The following is a 17,009-nucleotide window of genomic DNA, read 5'->3' on the forward strand; positions in this document are numbered from 1 at the left end:
CGCATCTCTTTGTGTAAAGTACTCTACCATGGCAGCATAAAAACGTCAGTTAATCTTGAATAAGAAATGTTTCCACTGCCTAGCATCCAGTCACGCCGGTAAGCAATGTCATGTAAAGCATAATTGTAAGTTATGTGATGGACGACATCACAGTTTGATTTGTGAGAAAGACAATGCACAACCCAGATACACCCACACACAATCCCAGTTATCAGTCCTCAAAAACATCACAAGTGGTCTCGCCGCCTGTAAAGAACCCTGGCATCAACCGTAAGATAAATCAAACGCAGCCAAAAGCCAAAGACGAGAAACCGCATGTAACCGCTAAGACGGCTACCTTATTGCCAACCGCTACAGCTGTCATGTATTCACTTAGCAAGCCCCTTTCTACTTGAGTATTTTTGGATACCGGTAGCAAATGCATTTTCATTTCGAGTTGGCTTGTGAAGAAATTAGAATTGCCAGTTATTCTACTCGTTTCACTGAATATTACACCATTTGGCTCGCAGGTTGTACAAGGCGAGTACAATGTAGTTTCATGCAGAATATATGTAGGTGCCAGAGAAATCCGCACTAAGCTTGTTGTCCACGATGATGTAAATACTCCCATACATAATGCTGGCCTTTCTAATGTAAAAGTGCATTTGCAGCACAAAGGTGGCACTATGGCCGATGATAAAATTAATGGCGATCTTCTTACTAATGTTAATATCCTGGTTGAGGCAGATTACTGCTTCAATACAAGTAAAGGTCCCCCAAAAGAAGGACAAATTAACGCTCTGCTTGAGGTGGTGCAGGATGGAGGTCAGAGTGCTCAAAAACAGGACTTTAGGCAGGACGTCTGGCCAGCCTATGAGACACAGACCAGTAGAGTGGTATCATGAAGGCATAGGGCAAAGGTGGCCAAACAGTTGATCGCGATCTACCAGTCGATTGCGGCCACTTGTCTGGTCGATTGCCGTTCCCCCGCAGTGCTATATAAACAAACAAAAACAGAAGCATATGTATATATATATATATATATATATATATATATATATATATATATATATATATATATATATATATATAAGGCGAGATCCATTGGAAACGAGGACCAGAAGGTACATTAGATCGGGTGACAAGGAGACAACCAGTTGACAGAAAAATATTCATTTATTTGCCAACGTGTTTCGTAACTAAAGCTTGTTACATCATCAGGGCTGAAATAAATTGGACAGACGAGTTAAAATACATATCACATAATCAAAACATATAAAAACAACCATTCTTAATTGAAAAGTTCCTAAACTAGTTAAGATTGTAAAACAAAGAGACAAAAAAAAATAATAAAAATATAAAAAGGAAACAAACAACAGTATTTAAAAGAAGCACCTGCTCTGTCAGAAGATGACAGCTGAATGACAAGGAGGGAAGGCAGAGCCACGAAGACATGCTCACGCCAAATACAGGGGTACAGAAGTGGTGTGTGAGTTCAATCATGGCGCCAACTGCTTAATGGATGGGCCCAAGACAGAAAAGTTGGTGTATTTGATATCAACATGGCAAATTTTTGAATGATTTCTGACGTTAGAGAAGGAGAAAGAGGAATTGATCTCTTACAGATTGATTTACAAAGTGATAGGTTAGCAAACCTAACAAAAGATATGTGTGTATGAACGAACACCTCTTTTCAGGTTAAGACAACTCATCATTTAAGTTCTCATGAGAGCCAAAGTAGGTTCCCATGCAAGGAGGTTGACGTTCGTGTTTTCTATTTATGCTTAGCTAACCTTCACACGCATCCTGTGACTGTGGTTTTAGGCATACTTTCCGGGTTGACCCCTGACTGATTAAGTGTTATGCCCTTTCTTCTAAGGAATGTGCTACATTACTTTTATCATGTAATTTGAATATTACATATTGCTCGGTCACGATAACAAAATTAAGTATATTAGGCCAGTCAGGTTGAAAAATGCCTTTCCACAGGATGTGTGCGAGTGCTATTTCAGATATGGATAATACAAAATCATGAATATTCAACGGTAAATAATTGACTATTAATCAATAAAATAATAAAGCATGGTTATAATGTAAATAATAATGATACATATTCTAAGAAAAAATTGTAAGGATATATAGGTAAAAATCTTATGCACTCGAATTGGTTTAAATCCAAAAGGTTTTATATATATGCTATATTGATATACTTACATAAATGCAAGTCATGAAGGTAAACACTCCACCAAAATACTAGTGCATTTCTGGTAGTTACATGACACACAAAGATTATATGTATTAATATAAGGATACAAATTAATGGTACCTTGTGAGAGATAAAATATAAGATATAAGGCCTATATATGTATTGATTAAAATTCTTCAGATAGGTGCGTGCTGTTAGATTAATTATATATGCTTCAGATAGGTGTGCGCTGTTAGATTAATTATGTATGCTTCAGGTAGGTGCGCACTGATAGATTAATATACTGATAATTTTACACATGGAATGCATTAATGAGGTCCTCTACTTCACAATCTAATCAATATACTGTTCAACTTTTCACGCACTTCACAATTCCAAACAAATCACCTCGCATCAATGAATTGGCCGGGTTCAAATAATGTGGAAGTCCCATGGCTTGAGGGTATATGGGAGATTGTCTGGACGGTCTCTGATGTTCTGTTGGTGAGCAATTCTTGTTCTCATCCTGCGCCAAACGAATACATTCACGGCTATGGTAACCGCCACTGAGACCATAACTGTAGCTAGTACCGCAATAGTATCAAAGATCCTCATTAGCATCGTAAGCGGGGTGGACTGGATCCATAGTAGCTGAACGCCTCAGTTGCTTGGCTACTTTCTTATTGTAGGGCAGTGGGAGGGCCGCGATGTGGGTAGTGCCCCAGCTAAAATTCGTGATGTAGGACCTCTCCTGGATTATTCTGCTTATCTCGTGGATGGTGTAGTTTTTCCGTTGCTCCACTGCAGCCGTCGGAAGCGATGAACAGATGAGAATCTGTAGCTGATCCATCCGGACAGTTGACCCAAAACAGTTGTAGGGAGAGTCTCAGCCAGGTTCTGTTGTTCAGCCTGTGAACGAACTTATACTTGTCATAAGGGTAGAGGTGATCCAAGCAGTGTTCTCGCGTATGGGGCAAAGTTCCATTAAAGGCTAGGTATAACTCACACGAAGCCTCGGACACATTGCGGAATTCAAAGGAATCAGCCATGCAAACCTTTTTATCCATGGCTGTGTAGCAATTAGCGAACGATTCTAGGTCTCTGACAACTGTAAAAGTTTCTTTCTTAGGGGAAATTAATACGTACCCAGACAGATTTGATATTACTGGTAATGAGCTATTTTACATGTAAGTGGGAAATGGAGCTACTTTATAGGATTCCCATGCAGCAGAAGGATCAAAGGGGATATTAATCATGATTCTATAATGTTCTACGCTGACTGAGATTAGGCTATAATAGAACTCAATCTGCGCTTCTAACAAAGGAGTGTAACCAAGTTTGTCACGTGCATTCTCCAAGGTTAACGTTAAGTCTTTGATAGGTAACAAGTGCGGCAACAGGACTCCTTTAGTTCCGAGGGTTATGGCTTCAACATAATCTTTGGATTTTTCAATGAAATGAGAAATCTTAGTATGTATATGATCCATCTTCGTATTGTAATATGCTAAAGTTACTAGCAAAGATTGCGCGTCCTTGATATGATTTATTTACTAAAATGTTCGTTCACTAACGTCACAAGCTCATTTATTGATTCTAACTGTTTACGAAGTTAAGAGAAAATTGATTCATGTTTGTGCTGTAAAAATTCAATTCTCTTATTCTGATCGTTAATTTTAAGACGATTAGAAATTCCAAGGCCTAAGCTTGCTACGGAACCGAACAGATGAAGTGCGGCAAATATAAAAGGGTTATGCCCTTCTACTCTGGTGTGTGGAATGGTCCACTTAAGAAGGTCGCGTGCTAAGCATTCTGTTTCGGCCGTCTTATTTTGCAAATCAAAAAACATCAACTCAGCGATACCCAAGGTCTGAGTGAGCGGATGTTAATCGCTCGAGTTCTGTGCAGCTGTGCAGTTGATTCAGTGACTCAGCAAATCGAGATAAGTCTAATTTCAAATTGATGACATCGTTTTCTGGCAAGAAAATCGCTTGCATATCAACTTCCAGAATTATGTTACTTGATGTAAGGAATAGGTCTTCGGTTCTTTCAATGATTGAGCCATGACTAAATTGAATTCCCTTTGTTTTGGACTAGTCCCACACGAGAAAAATGCCTGAAAAATCAGTACCAGTACAAACAAGATAAGCTGTATGTTGGAAACCTGCAAATAGCCAATTATATGTAATTACTCATGCTTAAAATTAACCATCACATGGGAGTAAATGATATACAGATAAAAATGTTTTATAACAAGATATATTTCCACACAAGTTTTATATATACAAGTTTATCATATAAGTTTTATATATATATATATAGGTATAAATATATTCCTCTTCTTTTTTTATACTACCCCTACAAAGTAGCACCTAACATGGGCTATTGGAACTGTCCTAATATTAGTAGGCTGTGCTATGTTCTGAACTTTCAGCCTATTTGCCATTAGCAGTTCGAGGATGATAAATGGTCCTTCGAATTTAGGCGTACGTATATTTGTATATAGATTCGATCACCTACTGCATATGGTTTCGTTTATTTGGCAGTTTTATCGAGATTATTTTTCATGATTATTTGAGCTTCTAGATTCTTACGAAGTATATTGAACCTGCTTACACTAGCATTCATGATATCCTTTAAAGGATTGGTTAAATTGTTTGTGGGTGTAAGAATGTGGAAGAGCGTCCTTAGCGGGTGTGGCATAAAGTGCTTCATGTGGCAAGATTTTGATAGAAGTGTGATAGCTGTGGTTAAGAGTGCTCAAGACCACGGGGATGGATATATCCCTATTGGGGTCCATAACCCCGAGTGTGGCTTGTAGAATATTTAAGATCTTCTTATTCACCCGTTTTACTAACCCGTTTGATTCAGGATGATAAATCATTGTATTGATTTTCTTTATGCCTAGGAATTCGCACAAGGAGTTAAGAAAGTGATTATTGAATTCTCCAACAGAGTCAGAGATTATCATGTGTGGAATTCCGTGTTTACAAATGTAATATTCATAAAACTTTCTAGCGCATTCAATCGTGGTTTTGTTTTTCAAAGGTATTAATTCTGTGTATCTGGTCAAGGCATTGATTAACACCAAGAGGTGCTTATTTCCTCTGTCAGACTCGTAAAACCCTTTTAATAAATCTAAGTGTACTTGTTCAAAAGGTTTGTTTGACTCGGGGTAGGCCCCAAGGCTGACAGGTGTCTTAGTGTGCCCTTTGTTTTCGTGGCAAGTGTGACAATTTGTTATATGTTTTTTATATCTGTAAGCATCGTAGACCAGTAGAATAGTGATTGAGCTTTCTGTGACATGATAGAGAACCCAGGGTGACCGTATAGGTGGTTGGAATGCACCAATTTAGGACAGTCGGTATAAGAGAGATTGGTAGTACTACCTGGTCGTTAGTCGCCTGCAGTGTACTTCGGGTTTTCCTCGTCACGGATCTACACAGAATATTATCTTTGATTATGCAATTCTGGTGCGAATATTTTAAATATTCCTTTTCTTTAGGACTTCCATTCAAAGCATCTATTATTTTACTTAACTGAGGATCTTTCTTTTGTTCAGTTTGTACCAGTTCAGCGCTCCAACCCATGTCTTCAACGTTTGTGATCGTTTGGATTAAAGAATTTTCTTGTTCGGACACTATTTTAACAATTGGTATGAATGTTTCGATATCTTCTAATTCAGCTAATGGTTCTGAGCATGTTGGGGCGGGGTTGCGGGATAATGCGTCGGCAATATTTGCTTTCTCAGGTAAGTATCCTATCTTCGTGCCTAAGTCCTGAATGATCATATGCCACCGAGTTCTTTTGGGACTGTGATTAAAGCCTTTGAAGAAGTCGGTGAGGGGCTTATGGTCAGTAAGGACCTTAACAGGATAACCATAGATTATGAATTTGAAATGTACTAATGAGTTAATGATAGCTAGCCCTTCCTTGTCTATTACTGCATATTTACTTTCAGAGGGCTTCAGTTTACGTGAATAAAAAGCTATTGTGAAAAGCTGTTTATCATATTGCTGAAGTAGTACCCCTCCGACCCCCTGATCTGAGGCGTCAGTTGCGATAAAGAATTCCTTACTGAAATCAGGAAATTTTAAGATAGGTGAACAGCACAATTTCTCTTTCAAGGTATTGAACGCATGTTGGTGCGTTTCAGACCACATGAAATCTGCACCCTTCTTTGTAAGATCAGTTAAAGGAGCTGCTATTAGTGAATAGTTGCACACAAAGCCAAAGCGACGATAATATCCCGTACACCCGAGAAATTGTTGTATGCCCTTAACGTTAGTAGGAACCGGAAAGTTACGGATAGCTGACACCTTATCGTGGATTACCTTAAGACCTTAGCGAGATACCGTAAAGCCTAAATAGACTAGTTCGGACTTAAAAAACTTGCACTTGGATATTTTTACTCTTAAATTATGTTGTCTTAATCTCTGTAGAACTAGTTCAAGTTTATGCAAGTGCTCTTCTAAGGTATGAGAAAAGATTACAAGATCATCCATATAGGCATGAAGAATTTCACCTAGCAAGTCACCAAACACTATATTAATCATTCTAGTAAATGTGATTGGGGCGCAATGTAAGCCAACAGGCATACACAAAAATTCATAGTGTCCCCTGGATGTGCTGAAGGCGGTATAAGGTGTACTCTCCTTATCTAAAGGTATCTGGTGAAAGCCTTTGAGTAAGTCCAGCGACGTGAAGTAATTATTCTGTCCTAACAGGGATAATATATCGTCGGTACATGACACCGGAAAACGATCAGGAATCATTTCCTCGTTTAAGTCACGGAAATCGACACAAATTCGCAAAGTCCGATCTATTTTGGGCACAACAATTAATGGAAAGTTATAAGGACTGTCCGGCCTCCTAATAACTCCTTCTTCTAACATTTTGTGTACTTCATTGATTTCATTCTGAAATTTCATAGGGAGACGGTACGAGGGTACGTAAATAACTTTATTCTTGTCTTTTAACCCTCTTACGCCTAAGCCCTAAAAACCAAAACGTCTCCCGTATGCCGAGGCGGGTTTGGAGTGAGCGCGGAAGCGGAAAAAATAATTTTTTTAAAAAATCACAGCGTGCTTAGTTTTCAAGATTAAGAGTTCAATTTTGGCTCCTTTTTTTGTCATTGCCTGAAGTTTAGTATGCAACCATCAGAAATGAAAAAAATATCATTATCGTATATAAATAATGCGATATATGGTAGCGACAAAAAAAATTCACACATAATTGTATTCAAATCGAGCTGTGCGAAAAACGGTTAAAGCTAACGAGTTACTTTTTTTTGTTGTATTTTACTCTAAATTGCGATCATTTTTATATATAACACATTGTAAAACGATCAAAGCAACACAGAAAAAATATTATCACAAAATGATGCATGAATTCGTAACGCGCGAACGTAAAAAAATGTTTTTTTTTTATTTAAATTCACCATAAATCTAAATATTGTGCTAGACACTTCAAATTTGTTTCACAATAAATCTAAATCATGTTCTAGAGACTTCCAATTTGTTTCAAAATTAAGAAAAAATGATTGAATATTACGATACTGTGAGCGTTTTAGCTTAGAATTGCAGTTTTCGACCATTTCGGACGAGTTAAAGTTGACCAAATGTCGAAATTTTTATATATATATAGCAAATATTGCAAAAATGAGAAAGCTACAACTTTTAAATATTTTTGTTTGTATTCTCATCAATTTGCGCACATTTTCATATATGAAACTCTATAAAAACGCCTAATATGAAAAGGAGCAAATATTAGGAGAATGCGACGTACGCATTTCGGAGATTTGTGGCCGCGAATCGGCGCGCGGAGGGAAAGAAAGTTTTTTTTTAATAATTCACCATAAATCTAAATATTGTGCTAGACACTTCGAATTTGTTTCACAATGAAGATAAATGACTGTATATTACTAGATTGTAAGAGTTTTAGCTTACAATTGCATTTTTCGACTATTTCGGTAGAGTCAAAATTGACCGAACGTGGTTTTTTTCTATTTATCGTGATTTATATGCAAATATTTCGAAAAAGAGAAAAGCTACAACCTTCAATCATTTTTATTTGTATTCTAAATGAAATTGCGCACATTTTCATATATAAAACTTTACGTAACGGCTAATTTTAAATGGTGCAAACATTTCGACAATCGCACGAAAAAATTTCTGATTTTTTTCGGAAGAGTTACCGCGCGGACGTGAGGAAAATGTTTTTTCTTTTTCATAAATTTACCATAAATCGAAATATTGTGCTAGAGACTTACAATTCGTTGCAAAATAAAGGTAAATGATTCAATATTACTAGAATATAAGAGCTTTAGCTTACAATTGCGTTTTTCGACCATTTCGGTAGAGTCAAAGTTGACCGAAGGTTGAAATTTTTGCACTTATCGTTATTTATATGAAAATATTTCAAAACTCATAAAAGCTACAACCATGGATTGTTTTTAGTTGTATTGTGCATGAAATTGTGCACATTTCCATATATAAAACTTTATGTAACGGCAAATTTAAAATGGTGCTAACATTAGGACTATCGCACGAAAAAATTTATCGGAAGAGTTACCGCGCGGACGTAAGGAAAAAGTTTTTTCATAAATTCACCATAAATCGAAATATTGTGCTAGAGACGTTCAATTTGTTGCAAAATGAAGGCAAATTATTGAATATTACTAGAATATAAGATTTTTAGCTTACAATTGCGTTTTTTGACCATTTCGGTAGAGTCAAAGTTGACCGAAGGTTGAAATTTTGGGCACTTATCGTTATTTATATAAAAATATTTCAAAACTGATAAAAGCTACAATCATGAGTATTTTTTTGTTGTATTTTACATGAAATCGCGCACATTTTCATATATAATACTCCATGTAACGGATAATTTAAAACTGTGCAAAAATTATGTCAAAGTGACGAAATAGTTTATGAGATGTGTCACTTATACTTTTTAGTGCGATAAGAAAGAAATTCGCGCTTGCGCGCCTGCGTAACGATTGTAAACAAAACAACGCCTTGATCCGTGAACTCCCAGCATCCCCCAAGGCGCGTGATTCAAAAGTTTTCGGCTGGTAGGCCTATAAGTATTTTTCCGCGAATTTAAAAAAAAAAGAATTTGAGCCGACGTATAATACGTCCAATCGGCATACGGGAGACATTTTGACTCGACGTTTAATACGTCCAATCGGTGTAAGAGGGTTAACCGTATGTGGTGTTCAGTGACATCTGTTTTTCTTAGAGATCCCTCGCTAGTGGAGAAGACATCGTGACAGTTAGACAAAAGTTAAAAGAATTTCTGTTTGATCCCCACATCTTGAATATCTGCATCGATTTTACTTTGGATTGATTGTAAGAGGGACTTGTCGACAGTGGGTTGAGCAAGGTTAATTTCAGCGACAATAAGAATGTGGTATTTATACACTTCAATATCTAAGATATGCTGATTTAGTTTGATTACTAAATCGGTATTCAAGTGGTTAGACTTCAATGTTAACCTGATGCTGAGAGTCAACAGTGTACAATGCTTGTGTTACGGAAAGTCCGTTAATTTTCAGAGTGTCTGGAAGGATTAAGATTTCAGATTCTGGTAAAGTTTTTCTAACACGCACTGAAAGATATGAGAGTGCATTCGGCCCGAGAGATTGTGTGTAAGTTGCCAGTGTGGGTTTACGAGAATTATGTTGGGTGGCTTGAATAATATCATGGTTCATGAGACAGGTAATTGGTTCTTCGATGTACGTTACTGTTTGATTGTCTGTCTCCTTTTTGTCCAAAATGGATTTTAATGTGTTGGAAGATTTGTTGAATTTTCCTTTGATAAACACACCATTCTTTGCAGGAGCTAGAACAATGTTTTGAATGCACATAGATGGATATCCTACGATTACAACTGGGTACATATCGATGTGTTGTACAACTATAAAGGTAGCGGTTAGTGTGCGCTTACCCACCTTCTACTGAACCTGAGTTACGCCTACAACACTAAGTTCATTATTACCGATGCCCGATAGTCGGACTGGATTTCTCAATAGGGAAGTTTGAAAACAACAAGTGATGAGTCCCTAAGTCCATTATGTTACGTGGACTACTGGAATCGAAAAACAATGTAAAGGGTTGATATTCTAGATTAACTGCGTGCAAAGTAGGGCGTAATTCACCAGTACTAATGATAGCATGAATTCTATGAAAATCTACAGGATTCTGCACTGACTTTTTGGAGGTGGCCATGTGGTTCGTAGGAAAATTCTGTTTCACATAAGTCTTCTAGATGATTAAATTTATTATTTAATTCAAAAGATTTTGATATGGACGACCCAACATCATTCTCCCCCCCGACTGGAGTTATTTACGTGGTATTTGATTTGCTTTGGACACTCGGAAAATTTGACTGGTAGTAAATGAAACTCTCACAAAAATCTTAAATACAAACCTTGAAGTGCACTTCAAAACATTTGTAAACTTTTCACTCAAAAAGAAAGGCCTGTTACAATCTTCAACATCTTCAACACTTTCGTGGGCGCCTTCACAAAAATTAATAACACATGCTCAGATTCCACAAACAACACATATATTACTAGGAAAATTAGCTAGTAATATTGAGTGACCAACTCATATACAAACATGAGTTACGTTACAGTAATGAAACAGTCTCGCGAGAGAGAGAGAGAGAGAGAGAGAGAGAGAGATCTCCCTAACGCTCGTAGCTAGGTTTATAGATTGAAATGCCACGTCCTATGGGTGTCAAAAAAGGCACATCAGGGTGAAATGGGGCTCCCTTTTCGTAAGCAAACAAGGTCGAGACGAAAACATATTGCATCATCTCTCTATGTTATGGAATTTTCTTATTCACAATTAACTACTTACGAGTCGATAAGTCCTCTTTTGGCAAATTGAAAGAGATGAGAGTTATTAGAGATATTAAATGGTTTCCCTAGCAATAGAATCTTTAATTACTGCAAGTAAACATGAATAACATCATTGTAGGGAAGGTTCTCGAAGGACCAGATGCCGTATCTGGGAGGTCCCTAAGCATTTGTTTGCGTGGATGAATAGGTCCCTTGTATTCGTCATGGGACCTCTTGGAATGATAAAAAAAATTAGCTGGCTAATGCATTCTCACGTTATGAATAACAACCTTCCCTAGAGGTTTATAAGCGCTTACTCTGTCTCTCTGTCTTACGTACTTTTCAAAATGAAAAGTTACACTACTTAAACATGTTATCCTTAAACGTGGGAATCTGAACACAAAAATACATATTTTACAACATGATATACAGGTTCTGAGGGGAATTAATTGTACTACCAAAATTATAATTACATTACAAAACTTACGTTATAAGAATATATATATATAGATATATATTCTATATATATATATATATTTATATTATATATTATATATATATATAATATATATATATATATATATATAATATATATATATATATATATATAGTAGGAAAAAAATGTAGCACTGTATGTTCTCCGCCAAGTGTCTTCTATCTTTCGCAGCACTAGTTATCAAATAGCAACCGTTAACAAAACAGCAAATGAGGACAAACGGGCAAATGGTCTGCACGAACGGAACTGCTTTCGCGGACCTGTTGACCGGAGGAACTAGCCATTCAATGGCTAATATATATTGGTAGAAAAAAGTAAATTTACCGGACTTTGAGTAAGCTCATTCCATAGCTATACTGTACAACGTACGCTTACATATGTGCTGAGCATATTCTGTGACATAACTAGTATGTTGTTATTTATCTGTAATCGTTTGCTACTGTAACGTAACTAGTTTTGTTTATTTGTCTGTTAATTGTTTGTTACTGTAACGTAACTCATGTTATTTGTTTGTTTTCGAATATTTGGTTGTTGGTAATATTGTCAGATTGAGTATTTGTTTCTGCTTGCAGGGTGTCGAAGTATTGTCTTAAGAAGCCTTGAACAAACTTGAAATAGATGGCATTGTTGGAAGGTGTCAGTTTAACTTCCAGTTTTGTATTGTTGGGTAGTTGGTGTTCTATATCACCCGAGGTATAGAGTGAATGTGTAAAATCGTGACAAGGAACTAACCAAAGCAGACATCCACTGACCGACTTAATCCCTCTCTCTTGCTTAATTACTGTAAGGATATTGGTCCCCTACATCTGACTTGTACAGTATTGCCTTACTTGATGTCGGCCTATTACTTTGACATCTTGTATATATATACATTGATATAAGGGTATATTTGCTGAAATATAACTGTTAAAATATATTTTGCATTCTAATTGACATCCAATTGAACCTATGTAAATGGCCTATCAAGAGCCAAGGGAAACTTATTAAGATCTCATAAGACCAAAATCTTGACATAGGGTTGAAGGTTTTTGTTCACATTTGCAATGAAATGAATGAAGAAACACTGCCGTGTGTCTAATCTTCCTTGGATTGCTATATATATATATATATATATATATATATATATATATATATATATATATATATATATATATATATAATATATATATATATATATATATATATATATATATATATATATATATTATATATTGCTACTTCCAAAATGCATATATCCCCTCTTTGACTGTATAAAATGTTCTATATATAGAGTTTTGCAACATTTTTCAGATTCCTAGCAAGCTTAGAGATAGGATGTTTAAAATGTGTGTTCAGATTTTGCATAACATAATGTAAAAGAGTATATAACATAGTATGAAAAGAGAGAGAGATTAACTTTGTCCACTCGAAACTAGGATTGTTTCCCTATTATGTCAACACTTTGAGATAAGAGACCTTGAGGTCTTTGTTGTGTTTTATGAATTCTGTCATTACGTCTGATAGGGACTTTTGCTCGAGTCTGTTTCGATCGAGTCATGTCTTTGTTGAGCAGATTGGTTTGATACGCGTACGTCTTTGCCAAAACTATGTGCAGATTTCACGTTTTTTCTGTAAAGTTACGTCACTTTTCGAAGCTTCTAGAAAAAATTGCATCATCTTTCTCATTGCCCAAAACGTTTTGTGCCAGATCCACTGTCCAGCTTTCGTAAGGAAGAGTTTTTCATTGTATCTTAGAACCGCGTTGTGTTCAGATATCTCTCTCTCTCTCTCTCTCTCTGTCTCTGCCTCGCCATAATTGGTATTAACGTAACACAAACTGGTCACTCATAACTTGTAGATTTCAGATTTGATATTTCTTAGAGTTTATTTAGTGTTATTTAGTGCTTTTTGTGGAATCTGAACCAACATTTTACAAGTGTATGTAACGGCGCCTATTTTTGTGAATTGGTGAATTTTTTAAAGAAAGAAGTTGGTATACTAAGGTAAAGTGTGTTATATTTTTATTAGTTGCAACTAATAACTAATGGTTACGATGATTTAGCGAACTAATAACTAATAGTAACAGTGGTTTGGTACAAATTTAAACTAATATTTACATTGGCTGAGAAACAATTTACATTTTTACACATTGCAAATTTTTGTGTTTTGTGTTTGTTTCATTTGAAGTGCATTTATCCATTTTCTTATTGAAGTGTGTGTTTTTATTTTATAATCTGTGTGATTAGAACTTTTTACAATTTTGGTATTTTCCACATTTTTCTGTTTTCATTTACATTCACAATTTGATTAACTTAGTTATTTTCATTACTTAATCGTTGCACATTTAATTGAATTTACCACTTGTGAATTAATTTGTTTTTACTTAGAAGAATTCTTTTCAAGTTTCATTGTTGTTTAGCACTTGTGAATTAATTTCCAAATTTCAATTATTGCCTAACACTTTTAAATTTTGATTGAATTAATTTTCTTGAATTTTGTGATAAATTAATTTTGATTTAATTTTACTTAATTTAATTCAAGAATTAATTAAACTTTACTTTGTTTTCAAGTAACAGTAAGTAATTTTCCCTGATATTGTGAATTTCACTTATAATTTTGAGTTTGATAATAAATTTTTGTATTTAAGATTTTTATGAGTGTTTTAATTTTAACCAGTATATAAATATTGATGTTAGGTAGAAACATAGAGTGGTAATTGATCTGTTTTCCTTCAATTTACTTGAAGTGAGTTAGAACCAGGGAAGCACTTAGACTTCTGAAATCAGGGAAATACTTACTTTTAAAGTTGTTGTGGAGTGATGCCCTTTGATTAATTTAATTACTTACAAGATTATCTCACACCTGTTTTGATGAACTTAGTCTGATTTTCTGCAATACTGGTAAGTTGTTAAGGGATCACTGTTGCCTTTAGAGTATTCAGTCGTTTAGTACCTGTGATGAGGGTTCAGGTGTCTGGCTGTTGTGAGGTAACAATTAATGAATGGTAAGTGTATAAGGGCTGTTGCCTTGTATAATAAGGCGCCCTGTGAGGTTATGTTAGACTTGCGATAATCTTACGCTAAGTCGGTTGGTTATGCACTTCCATACTCATTGGAGTGTCTTGGGGTTTGATGATAACTTACGAAGTCAATATCTTCTTGTGTTATGACGACAGAGATATGTTACTCATGATGATAATTATAACTTCATTCGATCTCTTTCTGATGTGAGGTTCTAGTAGAAAACACTGAGTACAAAAACTACTTCTATTCTCTGAGATTACATGATGAAGATCAGAGGAAATTTGTACAAGTCTGCCAATGATGATGGCTAATTCAAATCTGACTACAATCTCGTTTACAAATCACAAAGGAAACAGACAGTAGCTCGAACATACGAACATACACACAGATGACATAGATTTCAAATCACGTAGGCAGTTTGAATTATAGGTCGCGGTAGTTGTCTCAAGCAGGAAGCTTGGACTAATGTTTTCAAAACAAATGAAGGACCACAGGTGACGGCACGTCATCTTAGCCTACTTTATTGTATACGTCATCTTAGCATACTTTATCGTCTCTGGTCTGATCACATTCCTGCAAGCAATCTGGTTGACCTCTTGGGTCACTGGTTTTAATTATTCATAGTTTTAGTTTTTTATATATATGGAATAACATTCCATATTTTTATTATGTAACACTTACAAGTGTAGTAATCAGATACTTGGCACTTCGTCACAATATATACATGAGAGAGAGCTTTCCAATTATTTTTTTGCCGATTAATAAAAAAATTAAATAAAGTTGATTTAAACATAAAAATTCGAAGTTTTTTCATTGAAAAAAAAAAAAAAAAAACCACCAACCCTGCCTCAGACGTGCTGGATCTGATACTACTTATCTGGGGATTCTGCTCCCCATTGCCACTGATTATAAAAGGAAGTAATAATTCTTACTTAGCGAGCGGGCCATCTTCACTATCCAAAAACTAGAAAAAAAAAAAAAAAAAAAACACGTTCCAAGCCATGCATCAGATTTCAAGAATATTTGTTTCATGCATATTTACACATTAGCGTTACTCACGCACAGGCCTCATGGTTCATTTGCCATACATTGACATAGTAATAGTTGACGTATGCTTGCGCTTGTGTGTTTTTCCGAGGACCAAAACAGATTAAATAAGATTCAGGAAAAATTTTGTGCCTAACGCTGCCACGGGTGGCGAGATGACACCCGGTGCGGAACTGCCGGCCGCAAAGTTACCTTGAATGCATGATGACTCCTGTGAATATCATCCTCTCTCTCTCTCTCTCTCTCTCTCTCTCTCTCTCTCTCTCTCTCGTTGAAGATCATGCTTGCTATTTTACCAGTTTCACATGTTAAAATTCCTCAGCGAATCGTTCATTTTTACCTACAAGATTTATAACTGTGAGAACATGATGTTTTCTCTGTTTCTCGTAAAACCAGTCGAAAGTGGGGTTTTGAGCAACGACCTTGCTACTTTTGCGTTTCCCAAGGACGCGTCAGGAGCAAGACCTATCCACGCGTGACGTTTTGCAACTGGATCGTTTTAGTCTAGATTTCATTATAATAATACTTCGATATTCAACGAAAGAAGTTGTTAGACGTAGCTTAAATTTTTCGTTGTTCAGATTTAGTCTATATCAAGCTGTGAGGAATACAGGATTCTTGTTATATTTCTAGGATATCGACCGTTATATCACGTTTCATTGGGCCTCACTTCGGTCCACAAGCTTTTTGAATTCATTGCTATCGAGGTCACATGAAGCTTTTCCTTGTTTTGTGAAACTTTTTTTTTTTATTCTCTTGATTACATTATTGGGTCAATGTCCTTAGCCATTACTGTCACTGACAGTATAGTACCGAGTGTTCATACATTATTTTGAATTAAATTAGAAGGCACAATCTCCCCCCTACTGAAGGCCTTGATATCCAACGTTAAAAGGAAGATGTTTTTTTTCCTAACGCCAAGGAGTAACTGTGTCATTGATGCGCATTATTATTAAATGTATTTCGTATTCGTCCTTGATTATTTTCGGCTTAAGAAGCATGAAAAGGTATATTAAAGTATATGAAACTCGACCTATAAATGAGTAGGCAAAATAGCACAAAGGATTCAACAGTCTTTGCAAAACATATTGGAAAATACAGCTGGGAAAAATGTGGAAATCTTCAGCACAGCGGCATTCAGATCGAAATAGTATTAAGGAAGTTCCCGTGGAATGACGCGGGATCAACATAGAAATTGAACTGCTGTCGGTTGCAGTACAGCGCGATGCAATAACTCCTGGTCATGTTGAGGCAAAATGCTTTGTTAATTTATGCCTCGTCATGGCCAGGATGTTGGCCCTGTCCGCTTTGGCTGGCGGAGTTTTCATCATTGCCAGTCCACATCAATCCCTTCTTTATGTGTCTATATAAATTGATCTTTCAGGATGAGCACACACATGGGAAGGGGCAGGGAACAACGCTGTGATACATGCATTTAAAGAGGAAGTTCTGCTG

General features: G+C 36.0%; 1 long non-coding RNA gene across 2 annotated transcripts in view; it reads right to left on the bottom strand.

Annotated features, from left to right (window-relative positions):
* Nucleotides 1-1,136: 1,136 nt before the first annotated feature.
* LOC135217867 (uncharacterized) overlaps nucleotides 1,137-17,009 on the bottom strand; it is a 333,302-nt gene continuing 317,429 nt past the window's right edge. For both annotated transcript variants that reach the window (XR_010315215.1, XR_010315213.1), the window contains one exon: nucleotides 1,137-4,325. This is a non-coding gene — a long non-coding RNA (uncharacterized LOC135217867). The remainder of the gene's footprint in view (nucleotides 4,326-17,009) is intronic.

The sequence above is a fragment of the Macrobrachium nipponense genome, chromosome 9, assembly GCF_015104395.2.
Source record: "Macrobrachium nipponense isolate FS-2020 chromosome 9, ASM1510439v2, whole genome shotgun sequence".
NCBI lineage: Eukaryota > Metazoa > Arthropoda > Malacostraca > Decapoda > Palaemonidae > Macrobrachium > Macrobrachium nipponense.